The 24,715-nt window shown below is 44.7% G+C and overlaps 1 long non-coding RNA gene across 1 annotated transcript; it reads right to left on the reverse strand.

Moving 5' to 3' along the window:
- Positions 1-16,169: 16,169 nt before the first annotated feature.
- LOC135286920 (uncharacterized) lies at positions 16,170-23,485 on the reverse strand. Its single transcript, XR_010350903.1, has 3 exons — positions 23,347-23,485; positions 18,044-18,119; positions 16,170-16,365 (listed from the first exon to the last, which is right to left on the reverse strand). It is a non-coding gene; the product is annotated as an uncharacterized LOC135286920 (long non-coding RNA).
- Between the last annotated feature and the right edge of the window lie 1,230 nt (positions 23,486-24,715).

Raw genomic sequence — 24,715 nt, forward strand, 5'->3', positions numbered from 1 at the left:
AATTCACTTTTTTTTTTTCCTGTGGGTTGCCAGGCAATCAGATCTCTCTTTTGCCATTTCAGCCTGTCTTGCTCTCTGAATGAACCAGGATCCAGCAGCACATTTTAATTTTTATTATTAAAATTATTAATTACTCCCTTCTGTTCCAGCAGTGCCTCTTTCTGGACAAGAGGACATGCTGATTTTAGCCTTCATCTCTCCACTTCCTTGGGACACACCAAGTATTTTATCACAACAGTTTTTTCAAGCACCACAAGTGTTCATTGAAAACATTTCTCAATGTTTTTGGAGGCACTTAACAACTATTGCATTTCCTAATTTCATGTGCTCTTCTCAGCCTTGATTGCTGATCTCTCTCCTTACCTGTGCAGGCAGTAAAGCTGCAGAAGAACCAAAGCAACATCTCAGAACTTGGTATTCCAGTTCAGATCTGAGTTTTTTTGCAGCCAAGTCTTCGTCTTAGAATGAAATGGGAGCAGGATCACAGAATTCCTGAATTGTTAAGGTCAGGAGGAACCTCTGGAGATCATCCAGTCCAATCCCTGCCAGGGCAGGGTCACCTGGAGCAGCTGACACAGAGACACGTCCAGGGGGAATGCCTCCAAGAGGAACACTCCATCACCTCCCTGGGCATCCTGTGCCAGGGCTTCTACATCATCTGAAATGGAATGTGGGAAATCTTGAGCAGATGTGAGGAAAAAAAGGGTTCTCAGTGGAGGTGTGAAGGGGAGTCTTGATGGCACAAAGCAAGCCATCTGATCCAGGTGTGTCCTGAACTAGGGGACCTCCAGCGGTCCCTTCCAGCCATGATCTTCCACCTTCCCTGTCTTCCCTGACCAAAAAAACCCAGAAAAAACATGTGTGACTGGCAAAACAGCAAACACAAGGCAGCTGTTTTTCATTCCATAGGTACACCAGTAGAATATAACACCTCTTTGTACTGGAAATGAGCTGACAAGCAGTTTTATGCCCATCAAACACCAGGAAAAAAAGCCTCATCAGCCCCATTTCTCACTGGTCTGTCCACAGCAACATTTTCAGCTATTAGGGCAGTAATACATAACTAATGCTTTCTTATTTGGCAGCCTTATTAAACCCTGGAGACTGAGTTAAGCTCCCAGTTTGTTACATTATTAAGCTTGTCATTCATTATTAGATCAGTCCGACTTTATTGCAGCTCTGAGCCACAGACTATTAAATGCCAAAATCAGCATATATGCAACATTAAGAGAGCAGGAGCCCACAGAAAGTTGGGGAAGGCAAAATTTTAAGCTGTCACCTCATCATTCATGTTTATCAGAGAGGAAGAAGCATCCCAGCAAGAATTACAATGACAGAGCCTGGTTCTTCACAGCCTTCCTCCCATGAGGAAGGGCTGCACCCCAGCCCTTGGGATGATGGATGAGGTTCTGTTTGATGGCTGGGGTACTCCAGGCCCTGGGGGAGTGGTGGCCACAGAGCAGCTGGGCTGTCCAAGGGGAGATGGAGCAGTTTCTGTCTTCTCAGCAGCAGCTTCATTCTGTTTTTCTTGGGGAGTTCCCTGTCTGCCTCCTGTCTGATGCTGTTTCAGGTCTTAACCTTGCAATAGGAAGAAAGTTATGGCAACCAGTCCAAATTTCATTATTCAAGGTGAAGTTTAACCATTCCTTCAGTCTCATCATGGTGCTGGTATCTCCTGAAGGACAGACAGGAGGTCTCCATACCAACACCCAGCATTTGTTCTGTGCTGGGCAGGGTCTGCTGTGCAGATAATGTGGGCACAGAGCACTCATGTCTCTCTGCTGGTGGACTTTACCTCATTTTGAGAGGTTACTTGGTTTGTGGGCAAATAATTAGCCAGTTTTTGAATTTTTCTTATGTAACTTCAAGTTTTATTACAGGAAAAGCAGTTTTTGTCTTTCTCTTAGAATACTGATCTTGCATTTTTCATTTTGGATCTTACAAGTTTCTTTTCTCATCCCCTATAATTCTAAATTCTCTGATGCATTTCTCAAAAAGGCCCTGCAAAGACTGAAATCCCCACATTTAAGGAGCAAATGTTTATGTAATACAGGTGGGTTTTTTCTGCAGAACACACCTTTGATCTGTCATCCATATTTCATTTCCTTGCCACAACGATTTCCTATTTGATGTTAATAAGGGATATTTTTTCCATTCTTTTCATAAACTGTTTTTCTTTACAGTTTATCAAGATCAAAGAGCAAACATTATAGTTTTTGATCAAACATGCACTTGTTTTGTGGCTCTCATCTTCTCCTTTAATTATCTGGCCATTCATAGAACATGTCTGATGTGCTCCTGGTGGGGTTTTCAGTTGCTTCACCCCCTGTTCAGTCCTTCTGGTCATGTGATTGTCCTACTCTTTAATTCCTCTAATGAGCTGAGAAAGAGAAAACATTTGTGAATAAATCCATGTGGTAGGGAAACTTTTCCACATACCCTTGAGGAAGTCAAGGGTAGAAGGAGGCTCAGAAGTCTGGCAAGCCTGTACAGCAGTGATTCAGCCTCTGAGTGAGCACATGAACATCAAAACCACCTTTTGCTCAGCCTCTCAGGGCTCATTTACAGTCATATCAGCTTTTCCTGGCAGGAGGTCCCAACAGGACCATGTAAAGGTCAAGTCCCTGTTTGTGAGCACTGCTTGACCTGTTTGCCAGGAGATGGGACCTGGGACTTCAGCCACCTATTTTCTCCTGCTGTGGAAGTATTATTTTTATGAAGTATTGGGTGACCACATAGGTTTTTTTCTGTTATTTTATCAACAGGTGACATTGAAGCCTCCAGCATTTGTATTCAGAAATTCTCCCTTCAGCCCTCGTGCTCAGGTTGGAGCTGAATCGACCCCCCAGGGTTTTGTGGGGTCTCTTCCCAATCTTTATTCCCAGATTGCTCTGAAACTGACAAGGCTGTACCAGATGAAGGAATGAGCCAGGCTCACGTTTGCCTTTCACTAGGTACCAGGAGATTTGAACAGAGAACAAATCAATGGCATAATGCTGAGATACTTTTGAGACTCTAAATAAAAAATCAAAGCCGGGCCCATGTGGAGCTTCTCAAAACCAAAGCTGTGTGTGGAAAAACACCCTGTGTTTCGACAAGACAGTTGCTAGAGGGGTTTCTCATGTTTAACACCACATCCCAAGGACACTAGACATTTTGCTAACACCCAGATGACCTATGTTCAAATGCATCATGCATCTCAATGTATATGACAGCAGTGTTGCCATAGCTGTCAACTGTGGAGGTTGCTGCTTTATTTCTTATTTGATGTACAGTCTGCACCTGAGAGCTTTTTGGTTTTCAACACCTTTTTCACTTGGTCTGAACGTAATGTGCCTTGTCATGAAGGGTCTTGAAAGGCCTTGGGTTCACCCTGAGAGAGAACAGCTTGACCCTGTAGTGAAACGTCACACTCTCCTTTCAGCTCTGTCAAAAACAAGAGTCCTTAAAAACAGCCAAGAGCAGTTTATTGGCATCACTGCAGCTAAAGCAGCTTGCTTGGTGTTGGAGACACCATCCTCCCTGTGATTCTCTGAAACACTTTCCCTGTTAATATTTCAGCCTATGGGAGAACCATCCCAACAAATAATTCTGGAATTGAACACCCCTTTGCACACCTTCTCTTGAGTAGAAAGGAACCTTTCTTGAGAACATGCACTACATCACTAGGCAAAGAGAAGTGCTTCATAAACATGAGCCCCTTAAATATATCTGAAGTGTTATCCTGACTTGAAGTAACAATTTTTTTTAATGAGGAGTTTAAATCTGACTGTTTATGAATTGTTGCTGTCAGTGCCTTTAGCAATTCCTGTCACTAAACTTGATTAAAAAATTTAGCACTTGAAGTCTATTTAGAACTATGCTTAGAGTTAGGATATTCAAAATCTCAATACATAAAAAATGAGGAGAATTAGAGAATTGTTAAATTTCACATACTCTCTCATTTGGCAGTCTGACTGAAAGACAACAATAAAAAAATCAGTGTTATTTTATGATGAGTCTGCTCTGTGGCAGGAGAACAGCAGGTCCAGCCCACAAAAACTTCATTGTTTATTTTTTGCATTTTCCAAATAATACACTCTCTTCTAATTTTATATCATTCTTCATATTCCTGGCTTGAAAATGTTTACATGCAAGATCATATCCATTTCATTTGAAGGTGGGTATCCAATTATTTTTAGCAACCTTAGTGAAACTTTCCTAACAGAAAAATCTTTAGGCAAAAGCATTAAAAATTGGGAAAAGGGAAAAAAAGGAAAATGGAAAGGAAAAGGAAAAGGAAAAGGAAAAGGAAAAGGAAAAGCTGAAAATATGTCTCATAAACAATGTTATTCATTTATTTTCCCAACTGCCTCTCCCGATCATGCTGACACATTCCTCAGGGCATTTTCCCCTTGCTTGCTACTCTCAAGTGCATGACTTTCAGAAACTTTCTCATTTTAATCACATCCTGCAATAAAGTTCTGAATGGAAAATGAGAAGCTCTGAAAGAGACAATGTCACTGAAAGGTGACAGAACTGAAAGACCTTGCTGTGAAATTCGGGAGACAGAATGGTTGATGCCACCAGACCCACGGAGTCCTTGCTCATCCAGCTCATGGTTACCAACAAAACTGGCCCACAACACCTGACTCAAGATGTTCATGTGCATCCTGATGGACTTCACAGGAGTAAATGTGCTCTGAGTTGCTTCATGACCCAACACCAGAGATTTTGGGTACTCTGAGCTTCCCAGGCTGCACCATCTCACTTCCACAGGACACAGGGACACTCTGTAAGTGTCTCCTTCCTCAAGTGACTTCAGAACAGCTGCTTTGAGACTTCAGCTTCTCCAGCATTCCTCCTTGGAGGAGGATGCTCCTGCAGAATACACACACTGGTGGTTGGGCACGTCCCCAGGGGCCACACGATTCATGTGTGCCATGCTTGTCTCTGCCTTTCCTGAGGTGACAGGCACAGGGGGCTGCAGTGTCCTTCGGGAAATCCCTGCAGCAGTGAAAGGCAGAAGCTTATGTCCCTTGCTCCTGCACGGTGCAGCAATCTGGATATGAAATATCAGCATGGTTGTTGAGCAGAACATGTTCAGAAGTTCAGGGATGAGAGTTATTCCCACTGGGAATTCTGCACACCAGTGAGGAGAGCAAAGATGTCAGGAAGTATTTTTGTGAGGAGACCTTGGTTGGGTGAAGGGTTTGAGCATGAGGCCAGGAGTGGAGGTGGAGAATGGCAGGAGGAAGTTGAAGCTTGGTTTTCGATTGTGTCAGGACCCAGGACATTCCTCTGACTGCCCTGGATTATTTGAGACCCTGGCAAGGGGCTCAGAGACCTTGGCACAGACCAAACCACCTGTTCCTTTGATTTTAGTCCATGGAAAAAATTACCAACTTTGTGTGAAGATTTACAAGCCACAAGAGTTTGAGTAGAATTTGAGATAGTTAATACAGTTAATTTGAATTGAGATAGTTGACATAGTTAATTTGTCACAGGGTGAAAAAGTAGAATTTTGGGGTTTTAGAATGGGGGTTCAAGAGGCAAGATGGAGGAATCTGGGTGTGTCCTGTCCTTTCTTCTCCTTTTCTTGCCCTCCATCTTCTGCTGTGATGGTGGCACTTTTGGATTGGTTGAGAGTAGAGACAGACTGTCTAACATAGGTGATAGGTATTGGAAAATTATTTCAAATAAAGTATAGTTCTTAGTATAAAATGTTAACAGCATCCCAAGGGCGGTCAGTGTGCCACAAACTGACCTGCAGGACAGATCTCAGCAGGTCAGAGAAAGAATGTTATAGATAAGGAAAAATAAACAACTTTAAAAAGCAGAACCAACGAATCTCGACTTCTTCGGTCACGGGGCTGGGAAAAAAAGGACTTTCTAACACCTCGGGGTCATCTCAACCACAGAAACCCGAGACCATTGCTGTTGGTAGGACCATCACTAGAGGGAGACCAAGACCTACCCTATGGTTGGTAGATCTATCCTCCACCTCACCTCAGACTGGAATACAGCAAGGAAACTTTGACTTACCATTCCCTTCAATTCCCAGAAATGTTTGGGGTCCAGCTCTGGGAAATAGTTTGGTGTGATTGTTACCATCAAACAGCACAGTCTGCATGAATGGTGCATTGTATCCTCAGGATTTCCTCCCATTTTTATGCCATGAGCCTGGTTCAAACTTACCAAGCGTTTCCATTTGCCTGGTTTTATTATATTTAGAGAGGAGGATTTGGTCTGGTGTCAGGGGAGAAATATCTACACCTGAAGTACATCTGAATAACATCTGAAGTACATCTGAAGTCTACATCTGAGGTTAGGCTTCAAACACTGCCTGGAGCTTTTCCACTGGGAAAACTCTGTTGTTTCTCTGCTTTAAACAAAGTGCAATTGAAAATTTTATACAATAGGCTTGGAATTTCTCATGGTGGTCAAGGTGATATTTACTCTTGAAAGTTTATCTTTTGCTTTTGTGCCTGCAGTGAGCTGGAAAAGAGACTCTGTGGAACTTGCTGGAGGGGCTGTGCCAGGGTGGTGTCCCCTCACTGCCCTCACCCAAAGAAGGCATCCATGCAACACCTGCAGTCCATTGCAACCAGAGCAGCGTGACCACACCTGTGCAACAGGTAACACAAGCTCTTTGCTTCCTGAGTAACAAGCCAGTGGGGAAGGACCTCAGGTAAAAATCTCATACCAGCTGGTTGGTTCCCTTTCCTAAGTGAGGTGCTACTTTTGCAACAGAAGCAGGAGAAACACTGCCTAGTTTGAAGCCTACGTTATTGTAATTGCCAAGATATTCTGGATGTAGAAGTTTCTTGCTAAAGTCTTCAATTTCCTGACAAAATTATGTTTTCTGGCTCCTTTCTGGAGCACGTGTGTGAACTGAAATTTGTTTGCAGCTTGTGTTTGCTGGGTGCTTATGGCCTCTCCTCCTTCTGGGAGCAGCTGATGCAGAAACATTTGCATTGCAGCCTGATGAGGCTCATCAAGCACTGCTAGTGTAAACACCATCAGATTTACAAAACAGCTTGTGTCCAACAGCAACTGCTGATGGAGGCAGTGACAGTCCCCATCCATCAGCTGGGGAAGGGCACAGCTCATGTCTCAGCCCAGCCCTCATTCTTATGCAGCTGGTGGGATGTCTGTCCTGCTGGGATGCAGCCAAGGCTGTGAGGGAGAGGACCTGCTGGAGGGATGCCACCCAGCTCTGGTGTGGGCAGGGGAAGCAGCAGAGAATGCTGTGGGGCTGGGGGCAGGAAAGCTCTGCCTTGGCCCTGTCTTCACTCCAGACTCTGGGGGAGAAAAGGTATTGGCTGGCTTTTGCACCAGGTTTCAGTGCTGCAGCTGGTCTCTGCTCCCGTGTTCCCTGAGCTCTGTCCTCCCGTGCACTCAGAGTTGCTGAAGGTTTGTGTCCCACACTTTTTCACACTTTGGCTGTTTTGTCATCTTCTCCCCTGGTGCTGCAATATGTTACCTGTCAGATGGGATTCAGCTCTGCCTGACAGGTGGGGTGTGCCCAAAGACCTCTGCACTGATGATGTTTTCTCCTGCAAAAAGTAACTGGGAACCCAGCCCTGTGTTACCTTGTCTTATCATCACCCATAAAGCTGGAGTGTTGGCCTATTAATCAATCCACTGTGCAGCTCTTAGGACATGTTTTCAAGGGAAAGAGTAGAGAATTAAGGGTTGAAAACAGTGTCAGGATTCCTGCACATAGTTCCTCACACAGTGGTTTTTAAATGCACCCTGAAAATCACACTGTGGCTCCCAACAAAATCTAATCAGTTTGTTGTGTCACAAAGTAACTTCATCAGCCAAGGAAACTTGTGATGGATTCATTTAGTCACAGTATTAATTAATCAAAACACAGCCTCACTGCACACCAACCTGCTCCTGAGCCCCAAAAGGAGTCACAGAGGCAACACCCACCTCCCTCCAGCCTCAGTGGGCTTGTGGAAATACCTGCATGTCCATGAAAGACTCAGTGTGACAGCAGCCAGCCCAGCCATCCAGCTACCCCACGTGTGTGCCCTGAGCTGGACAGCCCCCTGGAGAAGAGCAGGTAATGCTGGGAAGGTTTATTTCAAATAGCTCCTTCATTTAATTTACTCCTTTAGTGTGCACAGCAAGTTCTTCTGCAGTAGTTCATGGCTGGGTTCTACCAAATGTGTTGGTCATCACTGCTGGCCTGGACTCCTCAAGCTGGAGGAGCTCCTGGGGCATCACTTTGCCATCAGGCGTGTCTCCCAGCAGTGCTCCTGGCTCTTTGGATGGCCCTTGAGGGATCTTATCTCCATGGTCCTCCTCACAAGCCATGTGGAAAGCCAAGGTCTCCCTGCCATGCCCTGCCATGGTAGTAAGCCCCTGGCTGCTTTCAGGGCTGTGAGGATCTCTCAGGTCTCTCACTTCAGGCCAGTAACACCAGAGCCACATTTATGGATCTGCAGGAAGCACAGGGTCTCCCTTAGAGCCAGCCTGAGACCCCTCTGCTGAACCAGGGGTGGATTTCCTTTCTCTGAAGAACAAAATCCTCCCTAAACCAAAACATGGTACATTGAATCAGGGAGCTATGGAAGAGCAGATCTAAAAAATATTTTTCAACAAATAGAAAGTCTTATCAAGGACCTGAGTGAAGAAAAAAAACCCTGAGGAACCAGTCAGAGAGAGACAGGAGCCAGTGCAGGGCCAGCTCAGCTGCTGCAGCCCACAGTGTGACAGCTCACCATGCAAAGTTTGTTTCTTGTCTACATCTGCTGGCAGGCCAGGTAACCCACATTATATCACATCTGGCTTCTCTGGATGTTTAAAGATGCCCAAGGAGGTTCATGCCACTCATTTCAGAGGGATACCTGCTAGCTCAGGTCAGTCTAGATCAAGTAGCTGTCATGAATGGACAAAACTCCCTTGAAAATGAATTTATCACTTAAAATAAACAACAGTTTGTTTTATTAATGCTTAAAATAAATGAGAGTCAGAGGGTTGTGCACAGATTTAGCTTAACAATAATTTCCATGGGAGTCCGACACCACGGCTTCAGTTCCTTTGAATTTCATGTGCATGTTGCTGCTGCAGCAAAATTGCAGGAGCAGGTGATGGAGCAGTGCTGTACTGCTGTCACCCAAAACAAGAGCTCTGAGCGTGCTTCTTGCTGCCCTGTTTGTAACAATCAAGTTTATACATCAAAGTTACCTAAATACTGCTGTGGTCTGCCTCAGAGAAACAACCAAAAGGATAAATTTTCCTGACTGCCTTGAAATAAAAATATAGCCCAGCAGCACTATTTGCTGTCATTTTAAATCTACACAGACACTGCTGCTTTATCTCTGGGCAGGTGAGGATGAAGAACAGCAGCCAGAACTAATATATCAGCTGTTGGCTTGATTCCTGTGTGTGCTTGAGAAGAAGCTGTTGACATCAGCCAGTTGTGCTTGAAGGACTCCCAGAGAAATAAAAGTCATTTAATGAAGCCTTGTTACCATAAAACCATCCTGCAAGGCCTCCTTTGGAACATTTGCTCCTGCTTGGGGTCCACTTAAAATTAATTTTTGGCCTGGTTAACCACAAATGCCATCTTTGCCCTGGTGGTGCTCACAGCAGAATCACCCTCAGTGCTGTGAAGCTGCTACCAGCAGCTGGGATGGGTATCCCAGTGCACGCTAAGAACCCTAGGAACCCTCTAGGAATCACTTCTCTGTGGGCATCGTGGTGGGTAAGTGCAGTTTATGGGCAGTATTGCCTTCACTCTCCAGTGTCTCTCAGCTCTGCAAGATTCCAAGGCCAGGCTGGATGGGGCTTTAAGCAGCCTGGTCCAGCGGAAGTGTCCCTGCCCATGCCAGGAGGATTAGGCCATGTCTGAGGTCCCAAAGAATTCTATGACGCAATGAATCCCATCACCAGGAGTGCAGAAGACACCAGGCAAGGTCTGTGAGCACACACAGAGCCAGGACAGCTCCTCCCACGTGAGAACAGTGACTGGATGAACTCAACCAGCAGGCAGCAGGCTGTTATTTAGGGAGGTTGTTATTTATGCAGAAATCATTAAGCTGTGCATGGCCACAGGATGTGGTACTCACCAGAAGTTTCCAAGGGCAAGCAGACACAAGCACAGCAGAAAACCCCGTGTAGATTTTTTGACACAAATACACTCTTGGCTTCGGGAAGGTCCCAAATCACAGATCACTGCAAGGCTGAGAGGACTTTGGGGAAGTGTCACTGGAAATATCTCCTCTGGAGATGAGGTACAGGCCTGGGGGATGCTTTGCCTGACACATTTGATCTCCTATTGTCACATTATAACAGTTCTTGTCCTTAGGACCGAAAGTAAAGAACTCCAGAGGTTCCTGAAGTATTGCTCACCTAAATGCTGAGGAGGGCAGTCAGAGCAGCAGTTTCCTACTCAGAGACCCAAATTCTTTCTGTGACAAACCTTACACTGCCTATTGATTCCCTGGAGACTTCACCTGTCCTCTTATGTTTATGGGAGCCTGTCGTCTCCAGGATTGCCCCTCACTTTGATACCATGGTATGCATTCCTCAATCCTAAATGTATGACCTTACTTTTATTACCTTAAAATATCTTCTTAATTATGGTCAAGCTATTGAGTGATTAAGGTCATGCTGTGTAAATGATATGTCTGCTCCATCCTCATGCCAGCAATCACTGCATTATCTGGATGTTTTTCATCACTCACTCATATTTTCCCCTCAATTTATGACAGACCTATGATCCTACAGTAAATACACCGATATCTCTTGGGCAAATAAATAATTCCTGAAAGGAAAAATTGTCTAATAATTCCTAACTTTAAATATTTATTTAATATTAACATTAATATTAATTTACTCCTTTTTGAGATTAGCCACTTTTTAATCCCTTTAATGTGTTGTACCATTTTTATGCAAAGTTTTAACAAAGTTAGATCACACCATAGGTTGTAAACCCTTTAAAAATGTAACTTCAGTGCATTCAATTGACCTGCATCAGCTAAACTTGTTAGTTCACTGAGGAAGTCTATCAAAATAATTAAAGAAAGAACTGTTCTCTATGTAAGCATCTTGACTGTTGACAGCATCTTTCAGCTCATAAATTCAAATGATCAGCACATATTCAGGAGGGACATGAAGAGTGGCTGCTGCTGGGAAATCAGGGAGGAATGCAACAGCAGCTGCAATTCTAATAGCATGTGGAGGTGTCAGGATTTCTTGGCAAGGTGTATCTATTTATTAAAAAACACCTGCTTTATATAAATACAAATAAATAAAATAAAAATAAGTGCATAAAGATTGGAACACATCTATCAGCATATCTAAAGACTAGGTGATTGTATCCTGTAAAACTGCAACTTGCCCTGAATAAATAGCTCAACATTATATTTTCTTAAGCAATGTGGAAAAATACTCAAAAAAGGATGGGGAAATATTGTAATAAAACACCAAAGAGGTAATTTTTACCTGCATAAGTACACCACTGGTGAGATTAGGTAGGGAAACTTAAATTCTGAATGTAGTTCTAACTGGCAACATTTTAGAACAGATTTTTAATGATGGAATAGGTTTTAGTAAAAAACTACAGAAAGATCTGAGAAGTGAAAAAGATGCCAACAAACACAAAAACTGAGAAGTTCCATCTGCTTGCTTCATGAAAAAGACCAAAGCCTGGTTTGATCACAGACCATAAATACATTTAAAGGAAGGAATTCCTTAGAAGACAGAAAACCAGCACTAGTGTCTGACAGGTAGAGCCAAACAATTATCAGTGAACCATAGAACACTCTTTTTTTTTTTTCATATGAAAGGTGATTAGCCACCAAGGCACACTAAGTAAGGAAACCACCATGCCTTGGTGGTTTTCTGAGGAGTGAGAACCATCACCACCATTTCCTGCAGTCAGTGTGAAAATAATGTGGATTCCAGTTCAGAAACTCATTTCTTCTACCCTGTAAGTACTCTGAATTAAAGACCCATCTGTGCCTCCTCTCTAAAAGCAATGGAAGAAGGTTATCTCGACTTCCCAGGCACCATGGCCCTGCCAAAGCAATGCTGCCCCTCCTGGCAGCCTCTCTAAAGGAGCTGGAGTTTGCAGCCACCATCAACATCAACATCAACATCAACATCAACATCAACATCAACATCAACATCAACATCAAGTGGTGCTGCAGGAGCAAGGGGGCTCAGCAGCAAGTGAGGCTCTGGGAGGTCTCACCAGGAACCCAGGCAAGACTCTGCAGCCTGGGCTGGGGTTCAGCAGAAAACATCTCCACGGAGGAAAATGAAATTCCTCGTGCTCAAAGAACCAGGGCTGCAGCTTGCAATATTGTTTGAGGTGTTGCCAAGCAGCCCTGGTGAGCAGCACAGGGGATGGGTTACTGGAGCCATGCTCCACAGGAGAAAGGAGTGATGCACCTTCACGTGAGAGGCATGGCTGATGGTTTTTGTATTAGCTCCACTGAGAGATGTTCCCCCAGCACACTCCTCTCCTTGCACCCAGGAATTCACATCTCATCCTGCCTTTTTTTCCATAACAAATCCTATTATTTGTTGGTGTACAAAGCAAAATGTATAGAGCTTTTGGAGATGCCTACACTTTATCTTCACAGCTGCCAAATCCACTGTCTGCAAAGCAGGTGTTATTTTTACCACATGCTCTCAAGGAAACAGCTTCCCCGAGCTATGGTTTTCAAGAAAGCAGCCATAATATTTCAAATATGTGTACTATCATCGTGACAAGTCTGTCAGTCAGTCTGTCTTGGGAGCAGCTTTATTTTTCCTGCATTAGCTGTGCTGTGATCAGACCTGCGAGCCTCAATGTGGCAGACAGTGAGTAAAAAAAAATTTAAAAAATTAAAAAAGCAGTCAAAACTCAATTCTTGCCAAGTTTCCTTGCATTCACCACAGCTCCTTGGGGAAGAGGGGCTCTCACAACAAAAATCTGTTCTTGTGATTAGAGAGGCTTCATTACCATGGTAGCCCTGCATTAGATCTTTTTCAGTGGATAGCTAAGGGAAAAAAAGGTTTTTTGCATGGGTGGGATGAGATGTGCATGCAGGGGCAGGAAACTTGTAAGGATAAAACATCAGCCTCCCTGGTGAAGTCATCTGTGGCCATGCAAAGAAAACACAAGCTGCTCCTGAATGAAAGCATTTGTATTTTTCACCCAGTTCTTCATTTTACGATTCAAAGCCTGACACGGGGGACAGCAAGTCCCGTTTCACATTGGAGTGAAACCTGAGATCCTGCAGCAGCCAGGACTTTCCTTCCCTCCAGGAGGAGAAAGATCCAGCCTGCAAACTGATGGAAAACTGGCAAGAAAATCTTCAGCCACCTTCCAGCGTGCCCCCACTAGTCAGGAGCCCATGTCACAGAGGAAGAAGGAAACCCTGGCAGAGATTAACAGATTCCTTTTCCATGCAGGCACTTTTAAAGAAAGATCCTTCCTGAAAATCCCTAAACACCAGGTTATGAATTGTTTCAGATTTTGGGAGATTGATGCAGCCTCTGTTCAGGACTGAAAGGCACAATAAGCCTGTTGCTGTTCCCATTCTCCCCTGACATATGCAGGATCAGTAGTCCATTAATTCTGCTCATCTCCAGCATTTGTATCCCAAATCAGCACTCCGGTTCTCTGCTGGTATCACCTTGGAATAACCCCAGGAGTGTCATTCATCATGGAACCTGCCAGGCAAGGATGCAACACTGGTTCCCAACACGAATATATTCGTGCTGACAGGAGGAAAAGCTACACTCACTCTGTGCAGTCTGCACGTGGGACTGGGAATGCTGAGAGTGCTCAGCTCTGGCTGAATGGGAAGGACACTGCCCACGGCTGATCTCACAGCTCTGACAGCACAGGATTAGGGCAAAGCAGAACTCAATTAGGGGCTGCAGAAGCCCCTGTCATTCTCAGGAGAACAAACCATAGCTCTGATCCAGTACACCCAGGGACCTGGCGATATGGACAGCTCCCTGTGCTTGGCAATCACCTCAGGCTGCATGGAGGATGTCAGGTGTGTCAGACAACTCCCTCTGGCTGCCTGCAGGCACCGAGGGGCTGGCTTGTCCCTACAGCAAACCACTTTTATCATTAAACCCTCCCACAGAGGCATGGGCTCACCAGACACAGCAGCTGTGCAGAGAGCTCTCAGGAATGCAGAGTTACAAACACTGCACCCCTGAGCTCAGCTCAGATGTTGTCCTGGTTTTGGCTGGGATAGAGTCAATTTTCTTCCTAACACCTGATACAAATTTATGTTTTGAATGTAATGTGGAAATAAAGTTGGTAACACACTGATGTTTTAGCTGATGCTAATAGTGCTTACCCCAAGTCAAGGAATTTTCAGTTTCCCATACTCTGACAAGAGCTGGGAGGGAGCAAAGCCAGGACAGCTGACCCCAACTGCTCAGGGGGATATTCCATTCCACAGATCCTCATGCCCAGTATAAGCTGGAGGTGTTGGCTAGGAGCCACCAATTGCTGCTCAGGGACAGGATGGGCATAAGTCAGCAGGAGGTGAGGAACTGTGCTGTGCATCTCTTGTTTGTCTTAGGGCTTACTCCTCTCCCTCTCGCCTTTCTATTATTATTATTATTATTGTTGTTATCATCATCATCATCATCATCATCATCATCATCATCATCATCATATTATAATTTATTTGGTTTCAATTATTAACCTGTTTACATCTCAACCCAAAAATTTTACTTTATTTTTCTTCCAAAAATGGAAGAGGAGGGGAAGAGTGTGAGCAAACCGAGTTGCCAGCTGGGGTTAAATCACAACAGATATCTTAATAGAAAAAACCCATCTTTGTTCCTTGTATGTGGATCGTTGGTCCTTGCATGTGGAGCATATGTTACATCACACCCTGAGCAGCTGGAATGAAGTTGTTAATTCATTATCCACATGTATGGCTGATAAAATGGCCTCATCAAAGCCTGGTGCATCAAAAAGCAGAATGATGACCTAGCTGACCTTTTGTTTTTGAGGCACAAAACCAAGACAAAGACAGGGGGGCAAATGTCAAGCCACTCAATTTGGCTTCCACTGAATTCATTTCTCTTGGCTCCAAGCAGCTGAGCACAAAATCCAGATGTGAATGTTGCCACAATCACCTCAAGCTAATATTTCACCTGTGAAGAAGCAAAATTCAGTTTTGTGCTTCAGCTTTGTGAAAGGGACTGAGTGATGAGCAGCAGAGCCAGGGAGCCCCTTCCAGTGCTGGCCCTGCTTTTATGGGAGCTGTGCAGGGAGGAAAGGCTTCACCCAGCTGGACAGGACAGGTGGACAGGGCTGTCACCTCCCCAGCACTCTTGGCTAACACCTCCACTCAACCTTCTCCCTTCTTCTTAATCAGTCACACCCCCTTCCAGGATGAAAACACAAGGAGGACTGTACTGCCACCCCATTATTCCACCAAACCTACAGAGTGCCTTCCCCCCTTGCCCAGCTCTCCCCAGATGGAGCCAGCGTTGCACCAGTGGCTGTTTGGGCACCCAGCAGGGACCAAAAGGAGCCTGAACACAAAGCACCACCCTCGACTGTAAAGGCACACACAATTCCAGGCAAAGACCTCCGAGCAGAGCAGACGTGGAGATGCCAGAAGTGGCGACTGAGGTGCCCTTGCAAAGCAGCCACGGTGAGGGCAGGGGTGGAGAGGTCTCTGTGAATAATCCCAAGTTTTTATTCTCTCCCAGCACATCACATAAGACCCAAGCAGGGATAGCTTTATCTGCCTTGTGCAGCTGGCAGGCAGAGTATGTGTAGCAACATTACCCCCTACAGTTCAACACGAGGCTCCCACCTTCTCCAAGCCCTGCACAGCACCGGGGTTGGCTTATTTTAAACCACCCAGGAAGCTTCTTACTTTAGTTTGCAGCTAGTGAACCTGTGCAGGTGTGGGAAACTCCTGGAGGAGGTAGAAGAGCAGCAGCGTGCAAAGATTAATCACTGCAAATAAATCCTAAAAAAACATACATTGATAACTGGAGTGACTTCCCATTTGTTCTTTCTCCTTACTTACAGATTTTTGTTCACACATTTTCTAAAAAGATGGTGATTTTTTTTCCACCTTGTGTAATGTTTCCATTTGCTATTTGAGAAAGACATAATATATCTTATAAAATGGAAAAATTACTTGCAATTTTAGATTTGGGAACTTTATTGGGAAAAATGTACACTCTTATACAGAAAGTTGTTTCAAACTTTTTTTTTTTTTAATTACGGATAAACTTTAAAAGAGAAACTACAGTGTTGCTGGCTGATGGGGATGATGTCTCACACTTTCTGCAAGTCTCAGAGGTTCCATTCCTGTGTCTCTTGCAGGGCTTGAGGTATTCCTGAGTGGCTATTCTTATCCTCTTTTCCTTTTTCTGCATTTCCTTAAAAATGAGGAAACAAAATAGAGGTGTGGTTTTTTTTGTTTGTTTTTTAATACCATTTAAAAAAAAAACAGAGCACCTTTTGAAAACCAGAGCACTTTTAAAATGGGATGGAAATACCTTTAAATGTTGATGGGTATTAAATTTAAGGCAACACTTCAGGCAGTGATGCCTTTAAATGTGGATGATGCAGCACAGACACCTGACTCTGTAAAAACCGAATTTGACTTTTTTGGGGGTTATTTGCACCCCTGGATAGAATTACAGCAAAGTTTTGGAAGATTAATAAACAGAAGCCATGAAATTTCAATCAGAAGTCTGAATGCATGCTAGGTCAAGAGTAGTAAATTTAGCACTGATCACTCCATGTTTTCCCTTTGCTGCTATTAAAAGTGTATTTAATAATCCCAAAGAATTCAGTTTCTGGAATAATTTCTTGTGTCCTGCCCCCACAGCCATACTTAAATTCAATCAGCACAGACCAGATGACACCTGTGAGCATTTTCTTGCTGGGAGTGCAAAGCTACAGGCAAAGCCAGTGCAGACACAGCTTTTAATGGATCTTCTTAGATCACTGCAGCCCTCTGCTAGGGGCTGTCTGATTTTTGGTTTAAAAGCACCTTATCTTGACTTAGCAGCAAGGAATCAATTTTGGCTGCAGGTTGCTTTCAGCTATAGCATCAGACTCTGCAGTATTTTGTCTGGAAGGAAGGACAAACTCTTTGTCCAAAATAGGAAGATAATTTCTGCAAGGTGCGGCATTTGGAGGTTCACAGGGCAGATAACAGCATTTGCTGTGCAAACAGCACTGCTTAAAGCAAGTACTCTGCTTCCAAAACAATTTAAGGTAATAGATCAGAATTCAGAAAGTTTAAACTCATCTGGTTTTCTCTTCCATTACAGAATCCCTGGTAGCAATGCCCAGTTGCAATTAATGTGAACATACAGTTGCAAGGAATCCCACGTTTCTCCATCATGCTTTTGACTTATTTGCAGGGCAGAGCTTGAAGGAGGAGCACAGAGCTGAGACCTGTATGGGCACATCTGTGCCTTCATAGATTAATCCTTTAGGAAAGGCTCAGGGCCAAGAGAGCCAAACACTGTATCACAAACCAGGACTCCAGTCCCAGCAGCAGTTCTGCAACTGTCTCACTTCCTGGACTGGGTGAGCATCAAGCTATTCAGATCCCAGGAACAGCAAAAAGAAACACTTGAACACTTTTAATTTGAGCTTGAGAGACTTTTTCTTGGCTTTGTTGTTGTTACTGCTATTTATATTTCCTTTTCCACCTAAACTGCCGTAATTCTGATTATTACTGTGATGAAGTGAAGGTGGAAATGCCAGCATCCCCCTGGGCTGACACAGAGGCTTTCACACAGCTCTTGCAAGGTTGGATACATGGGCTGGGCTCTTCTAGCACAGCACCCAAAAAAATTTGGATTGAACTCTGGGTGGGCTCATAATGTCCCAACGAGGAGCAAGTTGCTCCTCAGTGTTCAGGTGATCCTCAAATTTCTGCCATTTCCAGCCCACGTGAGCACGAGCAATGGTTTCTGAGCAGTGCTAGAGCACCCCAGACACCTCAGATTCATGTTACATATCATAACTGTTCATGCTAAAAATGAGGTCTTGGGGCAGCAATGACTGTAAGAAATGAGTCTTGCTACAAACCCTTACCAAAGAAATCCGAAACTTTGTGTTTTAAAGAAACCAAAGCTTCAAAGCTCCGAAATCCTGCTCAGCTTCACTAGACCTGCATAAAAAGAGCACAAAATCACAGATTATGCCAAGATAGAAGGGACCCACAAGGATCATTGTAGTCCCAACTCCTGGCCCTGCACAGCACACCCCAAGAGTCACACCCTGTGCCCGAGAGCTTTGTTCAAACACTTCTTGAGCTCTGTCAGCCTTGGTGCTGTGACCACTGCCCTGGGGAGCCTGAACAAGTACCCAACCACCTTTTTCTTATATCTGACCTAAATCTCCCCTGACACAGCCTCATGTGGTTCCCTTCCAAACCAATTTCATATGCCAAAGCCATGCCAAGTAATTATCGTAAGGCACCGCGGCACAGCTGCCTCGAGTTCCTGTGTGCTCAGCATATCTTCAGGAGAGTTTTGCAGAGCTGTTTCTGGATGTTGCAATCACAGGAGAGCCCTGGGGACACACAGCACACCTCCTGCCACAGCTGGGCTCCACCATCTCCTTCTCAATGTGTGAGCCCCTGGCTTGCAGCAGCCTCTGGGATGCTTCAGGATGTGTTCCCTGCCTGTTCCCACATCAAGAACCCCACAGTGGCAGTTCTTCTGTAGAATATGGGTAAATAGGGTCATATTCTGCTCGTCCTTGTGCTGGGGAGGGCATTTCCACCACAGAGTACCCAACCCCAGTGCTGCAGCCATGTGGATCAACCCCCTGGCTACAACCAGTTTTGGTGGAGCCTGAAGGTGTCTGCTCAGATGTGCAGAACAGGAGGCAGCTGCCAAAGTACAGAGCTGTGGAGCCCTTTAAGAGACCTTAGGGTATCCCAGACATTTTCTTAGAATTTTCTCAGAATTTCTTTTCAATGAAAAGCTACAGGAGACCTATAATTTTCTGGGTCAACATCTGGAAGCTGGGCAAGGTACCTTAGGGCCCCTCAAGTGCATGTCCAGGTTTAGGTGGCCTAATCCTTCATGAAGAATGAGATTTATCTTGAAGATCAAGAGACCTGAGTCAAAGAATCTTCATGCAGCTGCTGAGGTGGCCAGGGTCTCTCATTCCCACCACTGCCAGGGGTGTGACTCCCCTGCCCAAATGCAGGAGTCTGGTGTGCTCTGAAGAGCTGTAGGGTGTCCCTCTGGAGCTCATGGCTCACACATGGGTTATATGTGGATGTCTCAGATATCCTGGGATGTACTGGATGGTAACAGATGCCTGATAAGGACACTGGATTGAGTGTCAGCAACTCAACATTTTCCTCATCAACACCCACACACAGACACCAAGGCGAGTGTGCCTTGAGCCAGATCCCACCCTGAGGTTTTGTGCTGTTCTGCAGACCATAAGTAATGTTCCTTTGCTGCTCAGGTAGCTGCTTGTGCCTTGATTTCCCTGCGCTGCACTTGCAAGTGCACAAGGGGCTGCACCTCATCCTGGTGGAGGTTTCACCCTGATGTTAATAGGAGCAGGAAGATGGTATTGGCAAATAACAAATATAAACCTCTGACCTCTGCAGCCAGAGGCAAAGCAGCATTAATCACCTCAGAAATGCACATAAATTCTGTACTGATGCAATGATGTCAAGTAAACCATACAGGAAAAAAAAAGATAGTTTTGTTGCCTATTGTTTTGAATTTATAGAAGACACTGCACAGATCAACATAAAATACTGGCAATTGGTTACATCTAAAATATGTGCTTGGAGTTTTTCAGAGCCTTCCTAAACACGAGAACAAAAGGCTTTTCTTCCTCAAAACAAACATAAAATGCTATCTAGTGTTGACTCTTTGCTACTGCAGTCTCACATAATTATTTCTGAATTAAACAAAACGAGCTGTGAAGCATTAAGGGGCTCAGCAACACCTCATGCTCAGGATACAGGAGCTTTGTCCTGTTTCAGTGTCTACTCTGAATTTCTAAGGCCATGTAAGGATGGCATATTGCTGGGTTTTCTCCTCACAGAGGGGAAGTAAGACTGGGAAGAGAGATGCAGAATGAAAGATGCAACCAGCTGCTGAGCCAGGCACCAGGGCTGGCTTAGCTGCACTCTCTCTTTTGATTTAGCACAGGATCACGTTTATCTAGAAAACATCTATAATTTTTAATATATTGTAGCTGTGTGCATTGTAGCATTGAATTGCATGAACTGTTTGTATTAAAGCACTGAAATACATATTTAACAAGAAATGTCTGCATTTAAAGCAGAAGACATTGGACGGCAATGGACTGAAGAACTATGGGGTTCAGATCAATACTTATGTGTTAGTTGGTTTTGGGGTTTTTTTAAAAACTCTTGAAAGTATTTGTGGTTTCCATTCTGATATCTGAGTTAATTAAAGATCAGATCCTGCCTCCACAGCCTCTCTCTTGCAAGAGAACTCCTGTATGAGGCTGCTTTCCCACCAGCAGCTTTTCTGCCCATCAGCCCAGCATTATGACATCTCAGCACGTACAAAAACACTTTCCTTAAATTGCCATCAGCCTTGCCTAGGACAGATCAAAACACCTCAGCTTCCCCGTGTGCTGTGGCTCAGAAATGTCACTTTTATCTTCAGCAGGTGACTCCCCAACTAACAGTTTCCATGTCCTTCCAGGGGGAGGGAGCAGAGGGAGGGAAGGGGGAGAGGAGATTCCAGCAGCCATGAACAGGACTGCTCACGTGCTGAATTTGCTTTCTGAAGCCAAATTTTCCTTTGCTGACTGTGAGACACGCTCTGCTTGTGGCACAGATATCTGCCACTGCCCTGCCTGTGAGCTCAGAAGGGCTCCCAGGATTTGGGGCTCTTGGACTAGAGAGCTCAAGCTTTGGCCATAACACTTTTTTTAATGAGTTGTTATTGTGCTTCATCGAAGTGTGTTTGTTTGCAGTCAGACAACTGCAAGTAAAGGCTCAGAAACACTTTTCTTCCAAATTCCAGTTTTCTTCCTGATGTAAAGGCAGAATGGACTGTGCACAACAGACATTGGTCAGGTTTCCATTGTTATCCTGAAGACACAGATGTGGTGAGAAGTGTAAATACCTGTGGGTCCAAGTCCCCTCTCCTATCCCAGGAATGGATCAGTGAAAGATTCAGTGGATCCTAGGAGAGAAAATGTCCCTACAACTGCAGGGGGGAAATATTCAAAGTCCTTGGAGAAGAACAAAGGGTTTGGGAAAAGTTCCTGGCCAAGAGGAGGGAATGCAGACAGGCAGCAGGAGCCTGCCAGGGCACACACCAGCCAGCCCTGGCACGCCAGCAGCACACAGTGTCCAGCACCTCTCACTTCAGAGAATTAATTCTTCTCCAGAACTTGGTGTTCTGTAAGCTTTGGGCATGGATGCCACGCCACAAACAGAGGGCAAGGATAACCCACAGCCTGGGCTGGGCACGTGGTACCAGCACAGGAGCAGAAGGGGAGATGTTGTTTCACTTCTGTCTGAAAGAAGGAAGATTAACTGGGACAACCAGGATCTATTTTGTGTCAGAGTGGTAAAGTGGCAGCAGCCAGTCCTCATAATGTGATTTCACTGCTACTTGTTCCAGATCCTGGGCTCATGCAGTTCTGGACAAATGTCAGGACAAAATGAGCTCCAAGATCCAGCCCCTGCAGAAACCAGTCTTTTAAAGGGTAACCCCCAAAGGCTGGAAAACCAAAAACAAACAAAAACTGTTTTACAAGCCACAGCACTCATCCTCTCTTTTTTGTCTTGATGACCAAAGGTGAGATCCATGACATTTTCACTGTGTGGGTTGGCACTGTGAGACAAAAAGCCATTGGGGCTCTGAAGGCTGGCTGGGGAAGAACGTTACAAACCCTGCTTGTTGCAGCTCTCGTTGGAGACACGCTCCAGCATTAGAGAAAAAGAGACATTGCAGTGAATGGTTAATAAAAATACATGTGCTAGTCACCCCTGCATGAAAAGCAGGAGAGGGGCAGTAACATTTCAAGGAATCCTTCTCTGCAATGGCATGTTCCAGGCTCAGTCAATGCAAAGGCAACAAACTGTCTTGACACAGGCTGTGATCTCCCACTGAGAATCCCTGGGGAGAAAATGGGGAAGGAAATATCCTGAGCAATGACAACACAGGCTTCCCAGCCCAGACACAGGCACTGCCTCAATATGTGTGAACTGATCCCCTGACCTGTGATTCTGAGCCTTTACAGGACAAAAAAGGCACCATGGAAAAAGTCTCTTTGAGCTGCAGACTTGCACATTTTCTAAGAGGAGGGAGGCAGTGAAAATGAAGGTCTGTGCCAAGGTCTCAGTCTTCCCCTCATCAGTGTGGTCCCAGTTTCTGGTAGGTCTGTGCAGCACACAGACACTCACTCTGGTTCCCAGGGATAGAATCAAAGGATCAGAGCACTGTTAAGGCTGGAAAAGAGCTTTAGGATCAGCAAGTCCAACCATTAACCCAGCACTGTCATGTTACCACTAACTCATGACCCTGAGCAACACAAACACATAATTTTTGAATTATGCTTCAGGGCATGGTGCATCCACCACATCCCTGAGGAGCTTATTCCAATTCCTGACCACCTTTTCAGTGAATAAATATTTCCTAATATATAATCTAAACCTCACCTGGTGCAACTTGAGGCCATTTGAGATGCTTTGCAAAGAAACAGCTCCTGGAGCATGTCCATCAGGTACAAGCACTGACTTTTTTAATTCCTGAGCTTTTACTGAATCTATATCACACACAGTGACTGCTGCAGGTGCAGATACACCTGGTTGATGCAGTCTGATATTCCACCTGCACCAGCTTAGATAGGTCAATTAAATATATTATGTCCTTAATCAGTGAAGATATGGTGGCAAACAAAGTGACCTTGGAAGGGGTTCTGAATTGCCCACTGAAAATATGAACCTCGCCAGCTGACATTCTCCAGCCCTTTCCCTACTTTTGTGCTTTTTCTCCATTCATTTTCTGTTCTCCTCTTTCATTTCTGAGAAATCCCAAAAGTCTGGCAGCAAAGCTGCTGCTCCTGAGAGCTTTGCTTTTCCTGCATTTCTGCCACCAGGGAAGCTCATCCCATTTGGGTAAAAATTGAAATATTGACACATGAAATGCTCTAAAGGAACTACCTCAAATGCCTGTGGGAAGTACCCTGAGCTCAAGAGCTTTATTCTGAGAGATGTTTTCCGGCACTTTTAAATCCTCCCTTGCTAACAAAAAGGTCAAAAGCCAACCTGAAAATGCCTTTATGCAGAGCCAGCACAACCTCAGGGTGATTTATATCACTTTGAGACCAGAGCAGAGTTCCCAACCCCCTTCTCTAGGAATTAAGGACTTTACCTGGGCCTTGGTACCTCACTGACAGCATGTCAAAGAGAAGACACTGGGTCTGAAACAGCTCTTCCTCATCCCAGGCTGACAGTGCTGAGCATCCTGCCTCCTCAGTTCCACAAGCCACTGGTTTTCTGCTAATTTTAGAGCATTTCAGCACCTTTCCCCCTTAGGAAGCCCTTTCTTCTGACTGCTTTTTTGCTATACAATTGTTTTTTTAAGCTTGTCACTGATACACTGCATTGGACAAGAACCAAAAATTAAGCTCATTGTGGAAGGTTTAGGAGGAGGGAAGGATGACAAAGGTATGATCCTGCCCAGGAATTTTCATTCCTAATTGCCTACCTAATCTGCAGTGGTCTGGAGGCAGAAACTGGCTGCTCACAGCTCGCATCCTGCTGCTCTTTGGGTGCAGATTTTATAACGGAAAGAATCCTGCAAATAACAAAACCTTGGGAAGGCAGCTACTTACTGAAAGAGAATGAGTCACTGTGTTTACCCTGCAGACTGTGATGTGAAAGACAAGAAGCCACAAAAGGTCACAGAGGAGTTGTCTCCTTGCCACTTATTTTGTCTGTTCCCCCAACAAAGGCAAAGCCATCTGCAGTACAAGCAATGAAGCAGTGGTGACCAAAAGATTTCAAAAGGACATATGAAGAGTGCCAAACACTCTGGATAAAAAAGCCAGTGAACAAGGGGAGCCTCACAGCTCTTTGTGTAACCTTTACTCTGCTGTTAAGTGTGCCAGTTTATAGCAATTATGGAAAAGCCACTGATTGTATTAGAAATGTAATGACATTAGCAGGACTGTCACCGCGTTTGGAGCAACAGTTGTGAAATTAATTTTTTTCTTCATTAAGGAGATCCTTATTTGCATGATTAAAATGTCAGCCCAGAAAAATGCATGTGCTGGAGAATGAATCACTGAGCAAAAATGCCACCTGCCAAGCCCAGAGAATAGGACAAATAAACAAGCAGCGAGGAGCAGCTCAAAACTTGATCCAGCTCCCAGTGGGAGCCGTTCCATCATCCTGGAGCAGCAACAGGCTCGGGGCGAGCGCCAGGGCCAGGGGCTCAGCCAAGAACCAGCTCAAATGCTTGGGATTTTTGCTTTGGCCACACTCAGCTATTACAGAAGGGAGAACTAAAGCCTCATAAAACCAGACAGTCTCTGCTGTGGTTTAGATGGTGCAAAAATCTGCTGCCATGAAGAGGACAAAATATATGGTGCACAAAGTCACTCCTCTCCGACTGTTTGCTAAATCAAAAGCCCAGCCATGACCCCTCTAATGTGGCTGAAACCCATCAACTCGACCTGCTACTGGAAATCAGCAATATTTCCTATTTCCCTTCAAGCTCCACTCAAATACTTTCTAAA

The sequence above is a fragment of the Passer domesticus genome, chromosome 1, assembly GCF_036417665.1.
Source record: "Passer domesticus isolate bPasDom1 chromosome 1, bPasDom1.hap1, whole genome shotgun sequence".
Taxonomy (NCBI): Eukaryota; Metazoa; Chordata; class Aves; order Passeriformes; family Passeridae; genus Passer; species Passer domesticus.